We start from the raw sequence: 23,884 nt of genomic DNA, 5'->3' as shown, positions 1-23,884 counted from the left end.
AGTAAATTGTGTGTGATGTGGAAGGCAAACAGTAAGGCATGGGTCACAAGGGAAATTTTCCGTAATTGGTTCAATGAAGTGTTTGTCCCAAGTGTGAAGGAATACCTCCTGGAAAAAATATTGCCACTCAAGTGCCTCCTGGTAATGGACAATACTCCTGCTCATCCTCCAAACTTGGATCACCAAATGGTGGAGGAGTTTAGTTTCATCACAGTGAAGTTCTTGCCCCCTAATACCACTCCTCTCATCTAGCCCATGGACCAGCAGATCATTTTGGACTTCAAAAAACTGTACACCAAAGCTATGTTTCAAAGGTGCTTTGATGTGACCTCAGACACTCTCAACTGACCCTAAAAGAGTTATGGAAAGATCACTTCAATATCCTCCATTGCATAGGCCTTATAGATGAGGCTTGGCAGAGAGTGACTTCCAGGACTTTGAACTCTGCTTGGAGAAAATTGTGGCCAGATTGTGTCCTCGACAAAGAATTTGAAGGGTTTGAAGCTGACCCTGTTGACCCTACACCTGTTGTGCAATCAATTGTGGGATTGGGGAATTCCATGGGGTTGGATGTGAGTGGCCAGGATGTGGAAGAGTTGGAGGACCACAATGAAGAGCTAACTACTGAAGAGCTGCAAGGCCTTCGTCTGCAACAGCAAACAGAGCACAGCTGAGGAAATTGCCTCAGAAGAAAAGACAGATGGAAGAGCTAAGTACTGAAGAGCTGCAAGGCCTTCATCTGCAACAGTAAACAGATCAGAGCTGAGGAAATTGCCTCAGAAGAAAAGACAGATGGAAGAAGGTGCCTTCTTCAAAGTTTAAGGACATTTGTGCAAAGTGGAGTGAGGTGCAAACGTTTATGGAGGAACATCACCCTGACATAGCTGTTACAAGCCATTTCGGCAACATGTACAATGACAATGTCTTGTCCCATTTGAGGCAAATTTTAAAGAGATGCCAGAAACAGAGCTATCTGAAACAATTTTTTGAGTGACAGGGGTCCAGTGACTCTTAAGCTGGTCCTAGAGGTATTAAAAAACAAAGAAGGAAAGTAACCCCAGATAAGGACTTGGTACCTAAAGTCTTTATGGAAGGGGATTACCCTTCCAAACAATAGTGTAACTTCTCCACACCCTCCCCTCCTCCTGTCTTCCATACACCAATAAGAGTCTTCAATAAAGGTAAGTGTGAACGTTATTTTTGCTTTCTACTTGATGTCTCATTGTTTACTGTATGTAAATCTATATTTAATGTAAAAAAAATATTTCTTGTTAATACTTTTGGGTGTCTGGAATGGATTAATTGGATTTACATTATTTCTTATAGGGAAAATGGTTTTGCCATTCGTAAATTTCAACTTTCGTCACACTCTCTGGAACGGATTAATTACGAAATTTGAGGGTCCATTGTAATATGTGTGGATATTCTTTTTAGCCATTTAATTTTTTCATAAAAGTAATATTAGAAACATTCCAGTATTAAGAAATGATGTAAAAGGTTGTATATACAGTACAACATTTAGCTTTTCTGGTATCAGACTCAGTCATCTTAATATGTAAAAAAGTAAGTAAAAATTGGCAAAATTTATTAAATTGTAAAAATATACTTAACATTTTTTGAAATTTTTGAGTCCTACAAATTCCCAATTCCTAGAGATTCATCATAATCTTTATACTTTAAAAATTATGCATTTAACACAAAATATAGCATATACTGAATATCTAACACCCAGTCTAAAAATAATGTAAATGACTATGTTCACCACTTGGATTATTTAGAAATCTAAATGAACGCAGCGTACTGTATGACTCCAAGACACACGTGTCAAATTTTAAGCAATTTATCAAAATAATTTTTAATGTATTACCAAAACAAACACCTCAATAAACAAATTACTTATAACTAATGCTGCCACTAGGGAACTGCAAAATTAAAATTTATACTATATATAACATGAACCCCAGGCATGTACATACCAAATTTGAAGCAATTCTCTTTAAGCGTTCTTGAGATATCTAAAAAAAAAAATCACAAAAGATTAGCTTTCGTATAAAAGCCTTCTGAGCCAGTAGTTTTAACTGAGACTATCAAACACATAATCTGCAACATGGAAACGTTTAGAAAATTTTGTAAAGTTTTGCTAAATCACTGTTGTTACAACAGTTAGGCCAGTAGTTCTTAACTTATTTTGAGCCACTCCCCATATCACAATTGGTCCTCATCTCCACACCCACCACATCCCTTCATACAAAATTCTAATTGTAGAAATTAAAAAAAAAAAATCCTCTTTATTTAACCTTTTGACTGTTTCGGTTGTATATATACGTCTTACGAGCCACAGTGTTTGACGTATATACATATACTCATATTCTAGCAGCTTCAAATCAAGCAGGAGAAAGCTGGTAGGCCCACATGTGAGAGAATGGGTCTGTGTGGTCAGTGTGCACCATATAAAAAAAATCCTGCAGCACGCAGTGCATAATGAGAAAAAAACCAGACCTTTTTTTTTTAATTAAAATGCCGACTTTGAGGTTTATTTTCGTATAGTATTTATGGTTGTATTCTCATTTTCTTGGTCTCATTTGATAGAATGGAAAGCATATTACAGAAATAGAGGTGATTTTGATTGGTTTTACTACGAAAAGAACCTTGAAATGGAGCTCAAAGTAGGGGAAATGTTTGATTTTTGTCGATGTTCAAAAGTAAACAAATGATGTCATTTTTCAATAAATGTCTAAGTAGCCATTCTAATATGCAGTCATGAATGAGTTGACATTATTTATACAATTATTACAATATTGCAGTAGTCTGCATAACAGTAAATCTTCTATTTTTTGTTTGAATAAAAATTCAAAATAGAAAGCAAGAGTAATATCAGAGGGGCCTGAAGACGTGACTGATGAACAAAGAAAATGTTATTTTAGAGCCAGGAATGTCTGCATTGTTCATTTTGGACCCCATTTTGAAATTGTCATATTTTTTTAATTTTCATGAAATTGGCCAAAGTGCAAATTTATGACCACATTATTGGGTAGTTGAAATTGGTAAATGGGTAGTTTCTTGTACTCAATCGACAGAAAAAATTAAGTTCTAAAGAAACAGCTTAAATTTTAACCCTTTGACTGTTTCAGGCCCCTTTCTGAAACTGTCATTCTATGTCGCTCAATTTAAAAAAAAAAATTATTTTTTCTTATGAAATGATAGAGAATCTTTTCCCGATGGTAATGACACCAAAAGTTCGAAATTTGGTCGAAAACTCATGGAATTATGCTCCCGCGAAGTTAGCGGTCTCGGCGACATATGCATATCGGCGATTTCGCCGACTTTGAGCCCAATTTTCAGCCAATTCCATTGTTCCAGTTCACCAAACTCATAGCTATTTCTTTAGAACTCCATTTTATCTATCAGCTGAGTACAAGAAACCTCCCATTTACTAATTTGGACTACCCAATATGGTGGTCAGAAATTGGCAATTTGGCCAATTTCACGCAAAATAAAAAAGATGCCAATTTCAAAATAGGGTCCAGAAAAAAAAGGTAGACATTCGTGGCACTAAAATAACATATGCTCTGTTCATTAGTCACATCTCTAGGCCCCTCTTATATTATTATTGCTTTCTATTTTGATTTTTTATTCATACAAAAAATAAAAAATTTACTGTTATGCAGACTACTGCATTATTGTAAAAATGGTATAAATAATATCAGTGAACTAGTGAAAGAATATTAGACTCCCCAGTTGACGTGTATTGGACGTGTGGTGTGATTTATTTACTCCTGAACATTGGTAAAAATCGAACATTTCCGCTACTTTGAGCTCAGTTTCAAGGTCGATTTCATCATCAAAGTAATGAAAATCATCACCATTTCTGTAATATGTTTCCCATTTTATCACCTAAGACCATGAAAACGCGAATACAACGATAAATACTATACGAAAATACACCTCAAAGTCGGCGTTTTATTCCAAAAAAACGATCAGTTTTTTTTTTTCCTCATTACGCAATGTGTGCTGCAGGATTTTTTTTATATGGTGCATACTGACCACACAGACCCATTCTCTCACATGTGGGCCTACCAGCTTTCTCCCGCTTGATTTGAAGCTGCTAGAATTATTGAGTATATATACATCAGAAACATTGGCTCGTAAGATGTATTTATATGTCGAAAACAGTCAAAGGGTTAATTGACTGGAGCAATGGAATTAGCTGAAAATAGGGCTCAAAGTGGGCGAAATCGCTGGCTCATAAATATCACAGAGGTTGCTAACTTCGCGAGAGTGTAATTCCGTCAGTTTTCCATCAAATTTCGTTCTTTTGGTGTCATTACAATCAGGGAAAGATTCTCTATCATTTCAAAAGAAAAAAAAATTTTTTTTTTTTTAAATTTTGCAACACCATGAGACACCTCAGGATTTGGGGTTGCAACAGTCAAGGGGTTAACCCTTTGACTGTCGCAACCCCCAATCCTGAGGTGTCTCCTGGTGTTGCAAAATTTAAAAAAAAAAATTATTTTTTCTTATGAAATGATAGTGAATATTTTCCCGATTGTAAAGACACCAAAAAAACGAAATTTGATGGAAAACTGATGGAATTGCGCTCTCGCGAAGTTAGCGACCTCGGCGATATTTACAAATTGGCGATTTCGCCCACTTTGAGCCCTATTTTCGGCTAATTCCATTTTTCCAGTCAACCAAACTCATAGCTATTTCTTCAGAACTCCATTTTTTCCATCGATTGAGTACAAGAAACTGCCCATTTACCGATTTCAACTACCCAATAACATGGTCAGAAATTTGCAATTTGCCAATTTCACAAAAATTAAAAAATATGACAATTTCAAAATAAGGACCAGAATGAACAATGCAGACATTCCTGGCTCTAAAATAACATTTTCTTTGTTCATCAGTCATGTCTCCAGGCCCCTCTGATATTACTCTTGCTTTTTATTTTGAAATTTTATTCAAACAAAAAATATAAGATTTACTGTTATGCAGACTACTGCAATACTGTAATAATTGTAAAAATTACATCAACCCATTCATGACTGCATATTAGAATGGCTACTTGGACATTTATTGGACAATGACATCATTTGTTTACTTTTGAACATCGGCAAAAATCAAACATTTCTCGTACTTTGTGCTCCATTTCCAGGTTCTTTTTATAGTAAAATTAATCAAAATCACCTCTATTTCTATAATATAGTTTCCATTCTATCAAATGAGACCAAAAAAATGAGAATACAACCACAAATACTATACGAAAATAGACCACAAAGTCGGCATTTTAATTAAAAAAAAAAACAGTCAGAGTTTTTTTTTTCTCATTATGCACTGCGTGCTCCAGGATTTTTTTTATATGGTGCACACTGACCACACAAACCCATTCTCTCACATGTGGGCCTACCAGCTTTCTCCTGCCTGATTTGAAGCCGCTAGAATTTATGAGTATATATATACGTCAAACACGGTACCTCGTAAACGTATATATATGGCCGCGACAGTCAAAGGGTTAAAAAGGAAATTGAGAAATTAGTTTTCATTCCTAACTTTACTATCTTTTGACTCTTTGAAGTCTGTTAAAGGACATAAAAAAACACATGTTAAGACCCTTCCTTACATTTGCTCTGAGTCTGCACACTTCCCTGGAGATTACTTGGCCCCCTTCTGCTGACTGAGGCAAACATTCTCATTGAAAGTACACTAAATATAAGATGTTAAAAAAATGGGTGCTTACGTAAAATAGGAAGATTTTCTGTATCATAGCCATACATAAGTGTTTCAAGTCCAAGGATTGGTAAATGTGCTCTCCAGATTTTGTTTGAAATATAGGCTGAGGAAAATTTAAAAGAAACATTGCAGTATACAAAACAATTCAATGTCTATTACCATAACTGCAAGGCATTATCACTTCAAATTCAGCATGATAGTATCTGGACATACATAGGCTTTTTATTTTTAGGGTTTAAGTACTTGGTTTTGGCTATATTAGACTAGGCAAGGTTTGCCAGGCTGATTAAATTAGGTTGGGTACTTTTGTTTTCCTTGTATATACTCAGGGCCGGATTACTGCATAGGCAAACGAGGTATTTGCTTAGGACCCCGTGCATTTGGGGGCCCCGCGGTCCAAGGGGTTCAGGAGCTCATCCAAGACTGCGCACATGGTGCATGTGCAAAGGGGTCCCTACCTAAAAAGTTCAAGTGTTTGGAGAGTAAAATTGATTTTTAAAAATTAATCAAAACAAAAATAAGTAATGAAATAAAATAAAATAAAAATAAATAAACCTAGCCATAGATGGCAACACTCAACACACCTTTGTTTACATCAGAACAGCTGTGTTTTCCCGCTAATGGGTGAGTATGGGAGATTCCTCTCCAATTTTCTGTAGTAATTACACGTTATATAGACTTGTACTGTGACAAATTAACTGAAGTGTTGTTGATAGACATTGATGTGTATGGATAAATGTTTGTTTTCGCCTCTAAATGTTAAGGGAGGTACCTGATAGGGTTACTTGACCAGTAAAGACGCATTTTTGGTAAAAATACTATAAAGAAAAACCTAAAAATGCAAACTGACTTCCGTTTGTAGGTTTTAAAAGCACTTTGTCCTGTCTTTAAGTCTTTATCATTTCAATAACAGATCTCAATTGATTGATGATCTACACCACTTCCGTCGCAAATGCTTAGTTTTCAAGTTGCGACGGAAGTGATGTAGAACATCAATTAATTTACTACATATTTCCCCAGAAACACATAAGCCACATCAGAAAATCGTTGGTTGGGTGAAACTGAAAATTGTTCCTGCATTCTTTAATTCTCATGTCCTTATCTATGGTGGTAGGCCATATATCATGCAAAACATAATGATTATAGTTTAGTTATGAAAATGGTAATATAAATACCATTGTGCATTGTTCTTGGACTCAGTATGATTTTTGTTTAAGTAAATTGGAGATCAAGGAGGATGAATTAGTAAAATATTCGTAGCCCAAATCACTAACCTAATCTATGGTAAAAGTTCTGTATATGACTCCTTTCTGGTAACGTTTTGAATTTTTAGATGCGCAGCCAGAGGAAAGGGGGCTACAAGGGCCATATCCCCCCAATTGACAGAAAAAAAATTTAATAATAATTAAAAAATTAATAATAATTGATAATGAAAAATTTGTATTTGCATGATTGCAGACAGTGATACATCCTCATTATGGCATCTCGTGAACGTGATGTTGGACGTTCTTATGCGAGTGGGTCACAGAAAAGAAAGAAGAAAATTCAAGAGGAACAGAAAAAGAAAGATGTAGGAAGCTGCAGAAAGATCACAGACATGCTCACGAAAACAGTTTCTGATGTTACCAGTACAGTTGAATCTGCAGATACGTCAGATCATACAGGAAGCCCTCCCTCCATTATTTCTCAGCCAGCATCTACTTCTTTTGTGTCGCCTCTCAATGTCTCAAAGGACATTTCATCCACAGGATTTGTCTTAAAAGATCCTGCCTCATGGCCAAATGTAATCCCAGATTCTCTACGTAATGCTTTCATTGCAGAAAACTTCAGTCAAACTCTGAACATTGACTTTAGGAAATCAGCAAGGATTTATGATGATGGAAGTCGTCGTTGTTTAAAGTCATCTATGTTTTATAGGAAGCTTGCAAATTCAGAGACTGTGAAAAGATCATGGATGGTATACTCTGAAAGCTCAGGAAAAGTGTACTGTTCAGCATGCAAGCTATTTTCTACCAAAGAAAATACCTTCACACAGGGGTTCAATGACTGGAAAAATTCCAAGCGTTTCGAGGAACATGAAAACAGCACCACTCACAGGAGCTGCATTTTAGCCAGTGTATTTCGTGCACAGAAAAAAGGCTTATTGGATTCTCATTTGGAAAATCAAACTGAAAAAGAGCGCACTTACTGGAGAAAAGTTCTAGAAAGAGTTGTTGCTGTTGTAAAATTCTTAGCTCTAAGAGGACTTGCTTTCCGTGGAGAAAATGAGGTTTTTGGTTCGGAAAACAATGGCAATTTCCTAGGGATCATAGAACTGTTAGCACAATTCGATCCATTCTTAGCAAATCATGTGTCATGCCTTGGGAATGCAGGAAGCAGCACTGTATCTTACATGTCATCTACTATATGCAATGAATTTATTGAACTGATGACTAAGAAGGTCCTCAATAACATCATAGCAGCTGTGAAAACTGCAAAATACTTTGCAATAAGTGTAGATTCAACACCAGATATTTCACATACAGATCAATTGACATTCATTGTTCGCTTTGTCGACTCCAGTGGTAAGCCTGTAGAGCACTTTATAAAATTCATTCCTCTTTCAGGCCATGATGGAGAAACAATGATGAATGTAGTACTGGATACTCTGCTTGAACATGATCTCTCTATTATGGATTGCAGTGGCCAGAGCTACGACAATGCAAGTAACATGTCGGGTAAATATAATGGATTGCAAGCCCGTATCAAGCAAATCAACCCACTTGCTGAATATGTGCCCTGCTCAGCACATTCTCTTAATCTTGTTGGGTCATGTGCTGAGGAGTGTTGTGTCGCTGCAGTTTCATTTTTTGGACTTTTACAAGCACTCTTTAATTTTTTCTCTGCTTCAACGCATCGGTGGAGTATACTCAAGTCAACCATTCATGGAGATGTCATCAACAAGGTGGTCAGCGCAGCATGATGCAACACATGCTTTGAAAGACAGCTTTGCTGAAATACGTTCTGCTTTGATTCAAATAGCAGAGGATGAAGACCAGACAGCAACTACAAGAAACGAAGCAGCCAGCTTAGCATCAAAATTGGGAGATTTTGAATTGGCCTTACTCTGTGTGCTTTGGGACTGTATACTGGAACCTGGAGTTTTACCTGGAGAGAGTTCCGGGGTTCAACGCCCCCGCGGCCCGGTCTGTGACCAGGCCTCCTGGTGGATCAGAGCCTGATCAACCAGGCTGTTGCTGCTGGCTGCACGCAAACCAACGTACGAGCCACAGCCCGGCTGATCAGGAACTGACTTTAGGTGCTTGTCCAGTGCCAGCTTGAAGACTGCCAGGGGTCTGTTGGTAATCCCCCTTATGTGTGCTGAGAGGCAGTTGAACAGTCTCGGGCCCCTGACACTTATTGTATGGTCTCTTAACGTGCTAGTGACACCCCTGCTTTTCATTGGGGGGATGGTGCATCGTCTGCCAAGTCTTTGGAACGGTTAAATGCCACGAACAAGACACTTCAGAAAATTGAAATTGAAATGGCTACTTGTGCTAACCTCTATGCAGGCTTTGTGGAATTTGTAAGCTCACTTCGCAGTGATGAAGCTTTTGAAATGTTTGAAGAGAAAGCTAAACTGCTGGTGAAAGACTACAGTTACCGGGCTGATCATCAGCGGTCAAGGAAGAGGAAACGCAATTTTGAAGAGCCAGACAATGAAATTGTGTTGCTACCAAGGCAGAAATGTAAGACAGCTACATACTTCGTCATTCTGGATTCACTGATTACAGAATTGGTGAAAAGAAAAGAAATCTAGCAGAATCTCAATGACAAGTTTGGATTTCTGTTCAAAATTACTACTATGCCAGATGCAGAATTGAGAGAAGCTGCATTAAAGTTGCAACAACACCTTTCAGCAGATGTTCAGGACACATTTGTTGAAGAAATAGTTCATTTTTCTGGGTATATAAATCAGATTAAAGCTCCACCTGAAAAATGTGCGCCCTCAGCTGCTTTGAAACATTTAAGAAATGCAGGTATCTCAGAAATCTTCCCTAATGTTGACATAGTGTATCGCCTTTACCTAACACTTCCAGCTACTAACTGTGAAGGAGAACGTTCATTTTCTGCTTTGAAAAGAGTGAAAAACCAGCTCCGTTCAACAATGAGCCAAGACAAATTGTGTAACCTAGCCTTGTTGACCATTGAGTCTGATCTAACAAGAAATATTGATTTTCAGAATATAATTGATGATTTTGCCAATATGAAATCCAGAAAAAAGTTTATTTAAGAAGTGCCTGTGAATATAAACAATTCTTTACTTTCTTGAGTTTATATGATTTGACAGTCTTATGCATGATGCAATGATAACAATAATGGTCAGTGATTTATAAAGGGAATAATAGTGCTGTAGTGGTTATGCTGAATATAATAGGTACATGATGTCACTACTTTAATAGCCTAATCTAGTAATACTATGCTGTCTTGAGTTTATTTTCTTTAAAATGCATGATTTAACAAGATAGTTATAATGGCTGTTGGTAAATGGTTTTGGTTGTCTTGATGTACTTTCCCTATTAAATTTAATCTAAATAGCCAGAATGTATTTAATTAGACCTTAAACAGGCTCACCCCCCCCACCCCCAAGCTGGAAGGGGTCGCTTCGCTTACTCGTAACTCAAAGGGGCCCCGCCAATCTGAATAGCCTAGGGCCCGGAGACTTCTTAATCCGGCCCTGTATATACTGTGCCATTACAAGCATCAACTGCTACTACTGAGGTTGTGATACTATCACTCACAAGAAAGTAAATTTGGAAAATCATTACCCAATGCTGGAGATACCTAATAATAATAGTAAAGGAAGATATTGAACTGAATGACAAAATGTTTTCAAGAAAGTCTTAGGAAATTATGTAAGGAAAAGAGGCATGCCAATATGAAGGTTTAATTTATTTTCTGTAGGTGTTTAGTTTTTCAGTGATTACTGATCTGTAGTTAAACGAGTAGTTATACTTGTGATGTCCTATCTTCATTGTCTAGTTTGTCATATGTAGTTTCAAATTATTGCAGCTCATTCTACCTCCTCCTTAAGGTCTCGTTAAAGCAAACTTTCTCTTTACAGAAAGTATTTTGTAGTAACCATTTGGTACTCTTTTCTTAACACTGTAGTTTACAATTGTGGATGTTTGTTCTATATGTCAATAGTGGTAAAAAGCTTTCATATCTATTTTCCTGTATGATCTTATATGTAGTCACTATAACTCCACTTTTTCTTTCTACCAACATTACTATTTTAAGCTAAATTGTTTAAATTCTATGTAGACAACGATAAAAAGCTTTACTGAAACGGAAAAACTTTTAAGGACCAAACCAGAAGTTATATTAAGTACAGTGGATCCTTGGTTTTCGTTGATCTTGGTTATCGCCGATTTTGGTTTTGGCAGACTTTTTTCGTCAAATTTTGGCTTTAATTTTCATCGAGTACACGTGCCTCCGTTTTCGTCGATCGTACGGAGCCTGTCCAGTTCCCAGCACGGAGACAAAGCCGCCTCCTGCATGCATTCTCAGCCAGTGTAGTGCTGTTTCTCGGTCATTGAACAAATCCTGCCAGGTCATATGAAACATTTCATCATAATCTATTGTTTTTGCCACTTGTTTATCGTGTGTGACTGCTAAATAAGCGACCATGGCTCCAAAGAAAGCACCTAGTGCCAATGCTTTGGTAAAGAAAGTGAGGAACACCATAGAACTGAAAAAAGAAATCCTAAGAAAATATGAGTCGCATATGCATTGCTGAACTCGGCAGGATGTACAGGAAGTCGCCATTAACAATCAGCTCCGTTGTGACAAAGAGAAAAGAAATCATGGAAGCTGATGTTGCAAAAGGGGTGAATGCAATAACGAAACAGAGATTCCAAACAATTGAAGAAGTGGAGAAATTGTTGTTGGTGTGGATCAGAGAGAGAGTTAGCAGGAGATGGTGTTATGCAGTCCATTATTTGTGAAAAGGCAAGGCAGTTGCCTGAGGATCTCGTAAAGAAACTGCCTGAAACAAGTGGTGATGAAAGTGAATTCAAGGCCAGCAAAGGCTGGTTCAAAAATTTCAAGAAGCGAAGTGGCATACACAGTGTTATAAGGCACGGTCAGAGTGCCAGTTCAGACAAGCAAATGGCTGAAAAAATCGTGTGGGAATGTTATGTAGAGTCTGAAACATTCCAACCCAAACAAGTGTTCAATAGTGATAAAACAGGCCTCTTTTGGAAGAAAATGCCAAAGAGGGCCTACATCATGCAAGAGGAAAAGGCACTCCCAGGACAAGCCAATTAAAGACAAGCCAAATCTCTTGTTGTGAGGTAATGCTAGTGGGGACTTCAAAGTGAAGCCTTTACTTGTGTATCACTCTGAACATCCCAGTGTGTTCAAGAAAACAGTGTTGTCAAGAGCAAATTGTGCGTGATGTGGAAGGCAAACAGTAGGGCATGGGTCACAAGGGAAATTTTCCTGGAATGGTTTAATGAAGTGTTTGGCCCCAGTGTGAAAAAATACCTCCTGGATAAGAAATTGCCACTCCAGTGCCTCCTGTTAATTAATGGACAATGCTCCTGCTCATCCTCCAGACTTGGAAGACCAATTGTCTGAGGAATTCAGTTTTGAAACAGTAAAGTTTCTGCCTCCTAACACCACTCCTCTCCTCCAACCCGTGGACCAGCAAATCATTGCAAACTTCAAAAAAATGTACACCAAAGCTATGTTTCAAAGGTGCTTTGACATAACCTCGGACTCTGAATTGACCCTAAGAGAGTTCTGGAAGAATCACTTCAATATCCTCCACCACATAGGCCTTTTAAATAAGGCTTGGCAGGGAGTGACTTCCAGGATGATGAACTCGGCTTGGAGAAAATTGTGGCCAGACTGTGTCCAAAAGAAGGATTTTGAAGGGTTTGAGACTGACCCTGTCGACCCTGCACCTGTTGTGCAATCAACTGTGGCATTGGGGAATTCCATGGGGCTGGATGTGAGTTTGGAGGATGTGGAAGAGTTGGTGGAGGACCACAATGAAGAGCTAACCACTGAAGAGCTGCAAGACCTTCATCTGCAACAGCAACAGATCACAGCTGAGGAAATTGCTTCAGAGAAGGAAGAGAGATGGAAGAATGTGCTTTCTTCAGAGATTAAGGAGATTTGTGCAATGTGGGCTAAAGTGCATTCATTTGTGGAGGAACCTCACCCTGAGAGAGCTGTTGCAATCCGTGCTGGTGACTTTTACAATGACAATGCCATGTCCCATTTTAGGCAAATCTTAGAGAGATGCCAGAAACAGACCTTTCTGGACAGATATTTTGTGTGACAGGGGTCCAGTGACTCTCAAGCTGGTCCTAGTGACAGTAAAAAACAAAGGAGGGAAGTGACCTCAGATAAGGACTTGGTACCTAGAGTCCTTATGGAGGGGGATTCCCCTTCCAAACAATAACCTATCTTCCCTCTCCCTCCCTCCCTGCCAGCAACAACAGGCTTCAATGAAGGTAAGTGTCATGTTGAATGTTCATTCTTTTGTGCATGTAAATGTATATATAAGGTAAAAAAAAATTTTTTGGTCGATACTTCTGGGTGTCTGGAATGGATTAATTCCATTTACATTATTTCTTATGGGGAAAATGGTTTCGGTTTTGGCTGATGGCTCTGGAACGGATTAAACACAAAACCCATGGGTCCACTGTATAATGTCATGAGTGTGGCTTAGAAAGGGACTAAAGCTGTATTTTACAATACCAATAACACTGCCATTGATCATGAATGCTCTGAGACAAAACTGGAACAAAAAGGGCAGATCCTTGTACACAAAACTAAAGAACATGCAGTGGAATCTACAAGTTCATTGCCCTGAGCACCAGAATGACCAAGGACCCAGCAAGACTGTCTTTATGCTTGCTGAAGAGGCAACACAACCAGCACTGAATGTGAAGGATAACGGAATGCAATGACTCAAAGCTCCAAAAAACGTGTAACACTTCTATTCAGAGACTGTAAGGAAGAAATGGGAAGAAAAGCAATGTGGATGACAGCCAAAAGAAGTGCATATGACTGTCGTGACAATACCTGCCATATTTAGAAATCATCCCTGTATCACACAATAACCCAGAAAAAAGCTGTTTATTCTACACCAAGAGAGGATTTAGAACTATTGTGTATACAGCACTAGCATGTGAATGCAATTGAAAATGCTCAAGCAAAGATACAAGATTCTGGAAAGAGAAGAAATGAGGGGCATATTATACTTGAGTCATCAGTACCTCCCAAGGAGGAATGAAAAGTAGTATACAGGGTAAATAAAAAATGGCAGTAGACCGAGGGTAGTAACTAGAGATTAAAAAGATGTAATAAAGAAGGATGACAATTAAAAATGTCAGCTTTACTATTATTATTGATTATTCTATAGGTCATAAGGTATTGAATATAGGCAATGAGCATCTAGATAGTCTTGTAAAGAAAGAACATTAATCCCCACAGAGAGACTTTCAAATGGGAATGAATTAAAGGCACCAAGATACAGAAGAAATCCTTGATGGAAAACATCAAGCTTTGAAAGTATAGGTGCTGAAGCAGATGAATACACCTCACTACCATAATCAAATCTAGATAGAACCAAAGTCATATGAAGATGAAGAACAATTCACTTATCAACTACCAAATATAATCAAGTAAAATAAAGGCAGCTTCTTCATCTCTGAAGTATTATCAAAAATCCTCCTCAAAACAGTAAACCCTGCCATCACAAAATTTTACAGAAATTCAGTCTACTAAACACACAGCATTCAGTGTTGTCACATGTAATTTCAATAACATTCTATAATCAAAGTAGACCAAGAAATTTAACAGTTTGGCAGACTGGGAAAGGAAAGCCACACAGGAAGAGTACAAAACAGGAAATGACAGGGTGCTGAGTGAATATGATTAAGAGTTCATTTTAGATATTGAGAACTTGAAGCTGTGTAATGTAGCCCAGCTGGACATACATTCAGTTAAATGCTATATGGAGGTGGACACTTGCTGAATGGCAAAATCATCCACATATAAACAAGATCAAATTTCCCAAGGTAGTACTGGGACTAGGCTATTAACCCTTTGACTGTTTCGGTCATATATATACATCTTACGAGCCACCGTGTTTGACGCATATATACTCATAAATTCTAGCGGCTTCAAATCAAGCAGGAGAAAGCTGGTAGGCCCACATGCGAGAGAATGGGTCTGTGTGGTCGGTGTGTACCATATAAAAAAAAATCCTGCAGCATGCAGTGCATGAGAGAAAAAAAAAACTTTTTTTTAATTAAAATGCCGAATTTGTGGACTATTTTTGTATAGTATTTATGGTTGTATTCTCGTTTTCTTGGTCTCATTTGATAGAATGGAAAAGATATTATAGAAATAGAGGCGATTTTGATTGGTTTTACTACGAAAAGAACCTTGAAATGGAGCTCAAAGTAGGGGAAATGTTTGCTTTTTGCCGATGTTCAAAAGTAAACAAATGATGTCATTTTTCCAATAAATGTTCAAGTAGCCATTCTGATATGCAGTCATGAATGGGTTGACATTATTTATACAATTATTACAATATTGCAGTAGTCTGCAGAACAGTAAATCTTTTATTTTTATTTTTTGTTTGAATAAAAATTCAAAATAGAAAGCAAGAGTAATATCAGCGGGGCCTGGAGATGTGACTGATGAACAAAGAAAATGTTATTTTAGAGCCAGGAATGCCTGCTTTGTTCATTCTGGACCCTATTTTGCAATTATCATATTTTTTAATTTTCGTGAAATTGGCCAAATTGCAAATTTCTGACCACGTTATTGGGTAGTTGAAATTGGTAAATGGCCAGTTTCTTGTACTCAATCGGTAGAAAAAATGGAGTTCTAAAGAAATAGCTATGAGTTTGGTTGACTGGAACAACGGAATTAGCCGAAAATAGGGCTCAAAGTGGGCGAAATCGCCAATTCGTAAATCTCGCCAAGGTCGCTAACTTCACGAGAGTGTAATTCCGTCAGTTTTCTATCAAATTTCGTTCTTTTGGTGTCATTACAATCAGGAAAAGATTCTCTATCATTTCATAAAATTTTTTTTTTTTTTTTTGGAAAATTTGCGACACCAGGAGACACCTCAGGATTTGGGGTTGCGACAGTCACCATATGTTCCACCAATCTGTAAATAAAACTAGGAAGAGTTATGGTCCTAAGTGGGAGGGCTCACTGACCAACTTAACTGATTTTCAGAAAAGAACCACAGCAGAGTAACAAGTAGGCCAAACATGATTGTAGAGGGATAATAATAAGTCTAATGCAGAAGAACATTAGCACTTAAGCATGAGAACATCTGTATCATCTGGACCAGCGGTAAATGGAACATTATGCAGTTCATCTATGCAAGAGGGAAAGTCTAAGGCGGTAGATTTCCCAAAGAGTATACACAGAAGTCAGGAGGTATGTGTGGGAGACCTGAGTAAAAAAAAGTATACTAATGCAATTGTGACTTCTACCAGGTCTGCTAATTCTGCACCAATAATGTCAAGAACTGGAGCTAATTTAGGCAAGTAATGTACTTCCACGCCACTTGTTTGCAAATAATTCTATACTGAAGTCACAGGAGTGGTAACATTTAACCCTTTGACTGTGGCGGCCGTATATATACTTGTGCAACATCTGGTTATCTTTATTGTAAACGTTTCGCCATCCAGTGGCTTTATCAATACAAATTCTTGGACATAATTAGAAAACAGAAGAACTATATACAAAAGTTGAGGTAATCAGTCCCTCAGCCTTGGAGGTGGTGTTTACAACACCGTGGTTGTAGAGATTCTGAAACACAGGTAAGGAGACTGGCGCTTATATAGGCATCAGTGAAGAGAGACGTGTAGCAGACGAGGGCATAGTCACTGGTAGGCGAGATTCCCCAGTGGAAGTAGGTCCTTCCCAAATTGATGGGTTAGTTGTAGAAGTCGTGAAGAAGGTCTTGTAGATGTCCTTCTGTTTTCTAATTATGTCCAAGAATTTGTATTGATAAAGCCACTGGATGGCGAAACGTTTACAATAAAGATAACCAGATGTTGCACAAGTGTCTTAACTTTCATCTTGTCGGTATTGTATACCTGTCTTGCACAACTTGTCAGGCACTGCAACATCATGGTATCTTGATTCAGAGGACATCTACAAGACCTTCTTCACGACTTCTACAACTAACCCATCAATTTGGGAAGGACCTACTTCCACTGGGGAATCCCGCCTACCAATGACTATGCCCTCGTCTGCTACACGTCTCTCTTCACTGACGCCTATATAAGCGCCAGTCTCCTTACCTGTGCTTCAGAATCTCTACAACCACGGTGTTGTAAACACCACCTCCAAGGCTGAGGGACTGATTACCTCATCTTTTGTATATAGTTCTTCTGTTTTCTAATTATGTCCAAGAATTTGTATTGATAAAGCCACTGGATGGCGAAACGTTTACAATAAAGATAACCAGATGTTGCACAAGTGTCTTAACTTTCATCTTGTCGGTATTGTATACCTGACTTGCACAACCGTATATATACGTTTACGAGGTACCGTGTTTGACGTATATATACTCATAAAATCTAGCGGCTTCAAATCAGGCAGGAGAAAGCTGGTAGGCCCACATGTGAGAGAATGGGTCTGTGTGGTCAGTGTGCACCATATAAAAAAAATCCTGGAGCACGCAGTGCATAATAAGAAAAAAACTCCGACCATTTTTTTTAATTAAAATGCCGACTTTGTGGTCTATTTTCGTATAGTATTTGTGGTTGTATTCTCGTTTTCTTGGTCTCATTTGATAGAATGGAAACTATATTATAGAAGTAGAGGTGATTTTGATTAATTTTACTATAAAAAGAACCTGGAAATGGAGCACAAAGTACGGGAAATGTTTGATTTTTGCTGATGTTCAAAAGTAAACAAATGATGCCATTGTTCAATAAATGCCCAACTAGCCATTCTAATATGCAGTCATGAATGGATTGATGTAATTTTTACAATTATTACAGTATTGCAGTAGTCTGCATAACAGTAAATCTTTTATTTTTTTTGTTTGAATAAAATTTCAAAATAAAAAGCAAGAGTAATATCACAGGGGCCTGGAGACATGACTGATGAACAAAGAAAATGTTATTTTAAAGCCAGGAATGTCTGCATTGTTCATTCTGGTCCTTATTTTGAAATTGTCATATTTTTTAATTTTCGTGAAATTGGCCAATTTGCAAATTTCTGACCATGTTATTGGGTAGTTGAAATCGGTAAATGGGCAGTTTCTTGTACTCAATCGATGGAAAAAATGGAGTTCTGAAGAAATAGCTATGAGTCTGGTTGACTGGAATAATGGAATTAGCCGAAAATAGGGCTCAAAGTGGGCGAAATCGCCGATTTGTAAATATCCCCGATGTCGCTAACTTCGCGAGAGCGTAATTCCGTCAGTTTTCCATCAAATTTCGTTTTTTTTGGTGTCTTTACAATCGGGAAAAGATTCTCTATCATTTCATAAGAAAAAATAATTTTTTTTTTTTTGAAATTTTGCGACACCAGGAGACACCTCAGGATTGGGGGTTGCGACAGTCAAAGGGTTAAAACTGAAATTTAAGCACACCAACGAGCACACTTGGGTGCTCATATGACACTTCGGACATGTGCTCTTGTTGTTTAAAATATAAACAGAAGGCAAAGTATGATTATATCGATAAAAATCTCATGCAGCACATCAGAGTTGGATGGCCATAGTACAATCTGGTGACTACCAGTGTATGCATTTACAAAAAATGCTTACCTGAGGTTTGTGAAACAGCAACTCTAAAAGACAAAAGAAGAGATGCAACAAATAAATGTAAAAATTCATCAGTGGAAGAGGCATCTGTGGTGGGTGAAGGAAAACAATTCACACATTGAAACTGTCACTGGTAGTGGCAATAAGGACAGATATAGAATGATAGGTAAAAAGTCGTTAACATGGCAATCAATTACTACTGCTTGAAGTCAAATGCTACAGAAATTCAGCAAAATCAATAGATCAATACTAAATGAAGGATGAGTTTCGACATGGGTCAAATTCCCAGTACAATGTACTGTATTGTATATAGGACAAAGGTAAAGGGGTTAAAAAAAAAAAAAGACAATAGGTCACCAGAAGTCATTATGGGACTCATCCCAAATAAAATGATGGCTATTAACCCTTTCAGGGTTTCGAACGTACTAGTACAGCTTACGCACCAGGGTTTTTGATGTACTAGTACACCTAAATTCTAGCGCCCTCAAATCTAATGAGAGAAAGCTGGTAGGCCTACATATGAAAGAATGGGTCTATGTGGTCAGTGTGCACAGTATAAAAAAAATCCTGCAGCACACAGTGCGTAGTGGTTTAAAACAGCGACTTTGCACTGTATTTTCGTATGGTATTTATGATGGTATTTTAGTTTTGCTGGTCTCATTTTATAGAATGGAAGACATATTACAGAAATTCAGGCAATATTGATTGGTTTTACAATGAAAAGTACCTTGAAATTGAGCTCAAATTAGCAGAAATCTTTGATTTTTGCCAAAGTTCAAAAGTAAACAAATCATGCTACGCATTCAATACACGTCAACTGGCGAGTCTAATATTCTTTCACAAGAGTACTAATATTATTTATACCATTTCTACACTAATGCAGTAGTCTGCATAACAGTAAATCTTCTATTTTTTTTTTTAGAATAAAAATTCAAAGTGGAAAGCAAAAGAATGTAAGAGGGGCCTGGGGACGTGACTAATGAACAGAGGAAATGTCATTTTAGTGCCAGGAATGTCTTTCTTGTTTATTCTGGACCCTATTTGGAAATTGGCATCTTTTGAAATTTGTGTGACATTGGCAAAATTGCTAAATTCTGACCACTTTACAGTGGACCCCCGGTATTCGATATTAATCCGTTCCTGAGAGCTCATCGAATACCGATAATATCGAAAACCGAATCAATTTTCCTCATAAGAAATAATGAAAATCAAATTAATCCGTGCAAGACACCCAAAAGTATGAAAAGAAAAATTTTACTACATGAAATATTAAGTTTAATGCAAGAGAATAATTACAATAACAATAAAATAATTGACACTTACCTTTAATGAAGATCTGGTGATGATTGATGGGATGGAATGAGGGAAGAGGTGTTAGTGTTTAGAAGGGGAATCCCCTTCCATTAGGACTTGAGGTAGCAAGTTCTTTTCCAGGGTTACTTCCCTTCTTCTTTTAATGCCACCAGGACCAGCTTGAGAGTCACTGGACCTCTGTCGCACAACAAATCTGTCCATAGAGCTCTGTACCTCCCGTTCCTTTACGATTTGTCTAAAATGGGCCACAACATTGTCATTGTAATAGCTGTGTTAGGGTGATTTTCATCCATAAAGGTTTGCACTTCAACCCACTGTGCACACATTTCCTTAATTTTTGAAGTAGGCACAATGTATTCCACAACTGGTATAGGCTTCTCAGGGTTAGCCCCAAGCCCTTCAAAATCTTTCTTAATTTCCATACTAATTCTCACCCTTTTTACCACAGGGTTGGCACTAGAAGCTTTCTTGGGGCCCATGGTGACTTATTTTGCAGAAACAAGCACCAAACACAGTGATAATATGGAATATACCAAATGTATCCTTAGATGCACGCACACTGGCTGGCTTGTAAACACTGGCACACAAGGGGCAGTTCAGGCCACATGTGGACAGGTCTCGTACGAATCGTATCTAATACCGGGTTTTCAATCAAATACTGAGGAAAATTTTTTGCGATATAATGCATTGAATACCGGATTTATCGAATACCGATGCCATCGAATACCGGGGTCCACTGTATTGGATAGTTGAAATCGGTAAATGGGTGGTTTCTTGTACTCATTCGATAGAAAAAAAGGAATTCTAGCGAAATAGTTATGATTTTTGTCGACTAGTACACTGAAATTGGCCGAAAATAGGGCTCAAAGTGGGCAAAATTATCGATGCGTAAACATTGTTGAGACCGCTTACTTCGCGAGAGCATAATTCCGTAAGTTTTCCATCAAATTTCATACTTTTGGTGTCATTATGATCGGGAAAAGATTCTCTATCTTTTCATAAGAAAAAAAAATTTTTTTTTTTTTTTTTTGAAAATTTGGCGACCCTAAGAACAAGTCTCAGAGAGGGCCTGGCAACCCTGAAAGGGTTGAATTGTCTCCAAAAGAGCATTGGTTCATGCAAGCACAAAACTGGGAATCAGAGGACAATTGAAGATAAGGGTATGACTTAGCTAAATAAACATGAACTATGATATAATGAAGTAGAGTTAGGATAAACAATATGGTATACAAAACATAAGCATGACTTTCATTTTAGGAGAAATCAGGGTAAGGCTGAACAACTGTAAAATAATGTAGCCAGAGATAAGGCCAGTAATCTGAAAGACTTCAGTTTCTTGAAGACAAATGCATACAGGAGAAAACTGGTATATCAGTACATGGAGCTCTTCCTATTCCCCCTGTATCTTCTAATATTCAGTGTAAAATAGACACAGCTTAAATATAAATAAAAAGTTAAGTAAAAGTTATGTGAGTTAATGATCAATGAAATCAGGATCTAGTGGTAGCAGGTAAGAGGTCACTAAAGACTTGAGTCATGTGGATTGCAAACCAAGATTAGTAGTCCATGAGGAAGCAGAGTAGAGGGGTAGGAGGAGTAAGAAGTAGGTGGAGAAGACTTTGTTACAGTAACTTGATAATGTGATGTTTAACCCTTTGACTGTCACAACCCCAAATCCTGAGGTGTTTCCTGGTGTTGCAAAATTTCCAAAAAGAAAAAAAAAAATTTTTTTTCTTATGAAATGATAGAGAATTTTTTCCCGGTTGTAATGACACCAAAAGAACGAAATTTGATGGAAAACTGACGGAATTACGCTCTTGTGAAGTCAGCGACCTCGGCGATATTTATGAATTGGAGATTTCGTCCACTTTCACCCCTATTTTCGGCTAATTCCATTGTTCCAGTCGACCAAACTCATAGCTATTTCTTAAGAACTCCATTTTTTTCTATTGACTGAGTACAAGAAACTGCCCATTTACTGATTTCAACTACCCAATAACGTGGTCAGAAATTTGCAATTTGGCCAATTTCACAAAATTAAAAATTATGATAATTTCAAAATAGGGTCTAGAATAAACAATGCAGACATTCCTGGCTCTAAAATAAAATTTTCTTTGTTCATCAGTCACGTCTCCAGGCCCCTCTGATATTACTCTTGCTTTCTATTTTGAATTTCTATTCAAACAAAAAATAAAAGATTTACTGTTATGCAGACTACTGCAATATTGTAGTAATTGTATAAATACTGTCAACTCATTCATGACTGCATATTAGAATGGCTACTTGGACATTGGCAAAAATCAAACATTTCCCCTAATTTGAGCTCCATTTCAAGGCTCTTTTCATAGTAAAACCAATCAAAATCACCTCTATTTCTATAATATCTTTTCCATTCTATCAAATGAGACCAAGAAAATGAGAATACAACCATAAATACTATATGAAAATAGACCACAAATTCGGCATTTTAATTAAAAAAAAAAAAACGGTCGCAGTTTTTTTTCTCATTATGCACTGCGTGCTGCAGGATTTTTTTATATGGTTCACACTGACCACACAGTCCCATTCTCTCACAGGTAGGCCTACCAGCTTTCTCCTGCTTGATTTGAAGCCGCTAGAATTTATTATTATTATATGTCAAACATGGTGGCTCGTAAGAAGTATATATACGACCAAAACAGTCAAAGGGTTAATGATCGTGTCTGGTTGGGAAGAGTATTCAAGTGCTTTACCTCATTTAACTCGTTAACTGTCCAAATGTAGATCTACGTTTTTGCACGTAGCGCTCCGACCTTGATTTTCTCCATAAGAAAGCACGTAAAAAAACATAGATCTACATTCAGAGCGCTACACAAGCGAACGTAGATCTACGTTTGGACAGTTAACAGGTTAAGAAATCAGAATCTACAAAGCAGAGTATAACTCATAATTGCTGTGATTGTTACTACTATTTCCTCTCCTCATGTGGGAGGAAAAAGTGATGAGAAGTGTAAGAGATGATACTCTTGGAATAGAACAGGGTTGATTGTTGTGAGAAGTAACCGGAGACTGTATGGAGCCTACATCTTTAATGCATTCATCAAAAAAAGGCCATAAAGAACATAGGACATTCATTGGGAAGTGGGGAGGAAGGAGTCATAAATACTTTAAGTGGCAAAAGAGATGTATACAGAATGAATGTACTGTAATGTGGAATGGAGGAAGAAGGCAAGAAAGTGGAAACTTGGGGAACCAGACAAGATTCAGGTGTAGAAGAGGATAGACCAACATGAACTTCCACTGCTACCACCTGAGGAGCGAGAACAGATTGTACAGACTGGATGGAATTGGAAACCGAGCTAGAAGTTTCAGAGAAAAGCTCTTCAAATGTGTCATATACAGAAGATAAGAATATCAGATGGAAGTCAAAATCCCATACAAATACAGTACAGCAGGGCCATCACTGATCCGCCAATCACTAGTCCGGCACAAATTTTGGCTAGCGTCTCTACTGAAATTTGCAATTTGGCCAATTTCACAAAATTAAAAATTATGATAATTTCAAAATAGGGTCTAGAATAAACAATGCAGACATTCCTGGCTCTAAAATAACATTTTCTTTGTTCATCAGTCACATCTCCAGGTGAACCTCTAAAAGGTCTAGAGCAATGCAGTTTTATAAGTGAACAAGAAATAATGAATGTTTACATGCAGGATAAGTGATGGTCGGCCTGTATATGTAATTCCCAACCAGACCATGGTCCATGGTCTGGCTCTATAATATGCCCTCTTTCTTTTTAGAAGAAGGATCACACATTCCTTAAGGAATACACGGTATGAACAGAAATAGGTGGTATGAGCCCCGGCACAAATTCAGACAACCAGGGGTAGGCAGTCTGTAAGATTTGCCATCACGAGTAGGGTAGGCACATGTAGGGCAATCTGGCGCATGACCAACAACACTGTGGCATGTCTGAAATGTTGGTACTGACAGGGCTGTTCAGGGGTAGGTAAGAGTTATGTTACTGTTAAGCAGTTACCTGCTAAGTACACAGA

General features: G+C 37.7%; 1 protein-coding gene across 10 annotated transcripts in view; it reads right to left on the bottom strand.

Annotated features, from left to right (window-relative positions):
- Window positions 1-23,884, bottom strand: part of LOC128696471 (Transcriptional adapter 2B) — a 220,695-nt gene that overhangs the window by 30,648 nt on the left and 166,163 nt on the right. For 4 of the 10 annotated variants that reach the window (XR_011393231.1, XR_011393234.1, XR_011393233.1 and 1 more), the window contains one exon: window positions 1,977-2,015. The exons of the other annotated variants lie outside the window; for them this stretch is intronic. The gene's annotated coding sequence lies outside the window, so the exon portion shown is untranslated. The remainder of the gene's footprint in view (window positions 1-1,976; window positions 2,016-23,884) is intronic. 10 annotated transcript variants of the gene reach the window in all.

This window comes from Cherax quadricarinatus, chromosome 47 (assembly GCF_038502225.1).
Source record: "Cherax quadricarinatus isolate ZL_2023a chromosome 47, ASM3850222v1, whole genome shotgun sequence".
NCBI classification, from domain to species: Eukaryota; Metazoa; Arthropoda; class Malacostraca; order Decapoda; family Parastacidae; genus Cherax; species Cherax quadricarinatus.
This window is presented reverse-complemented; position numbering and strand designations above follow the sequence as displayed.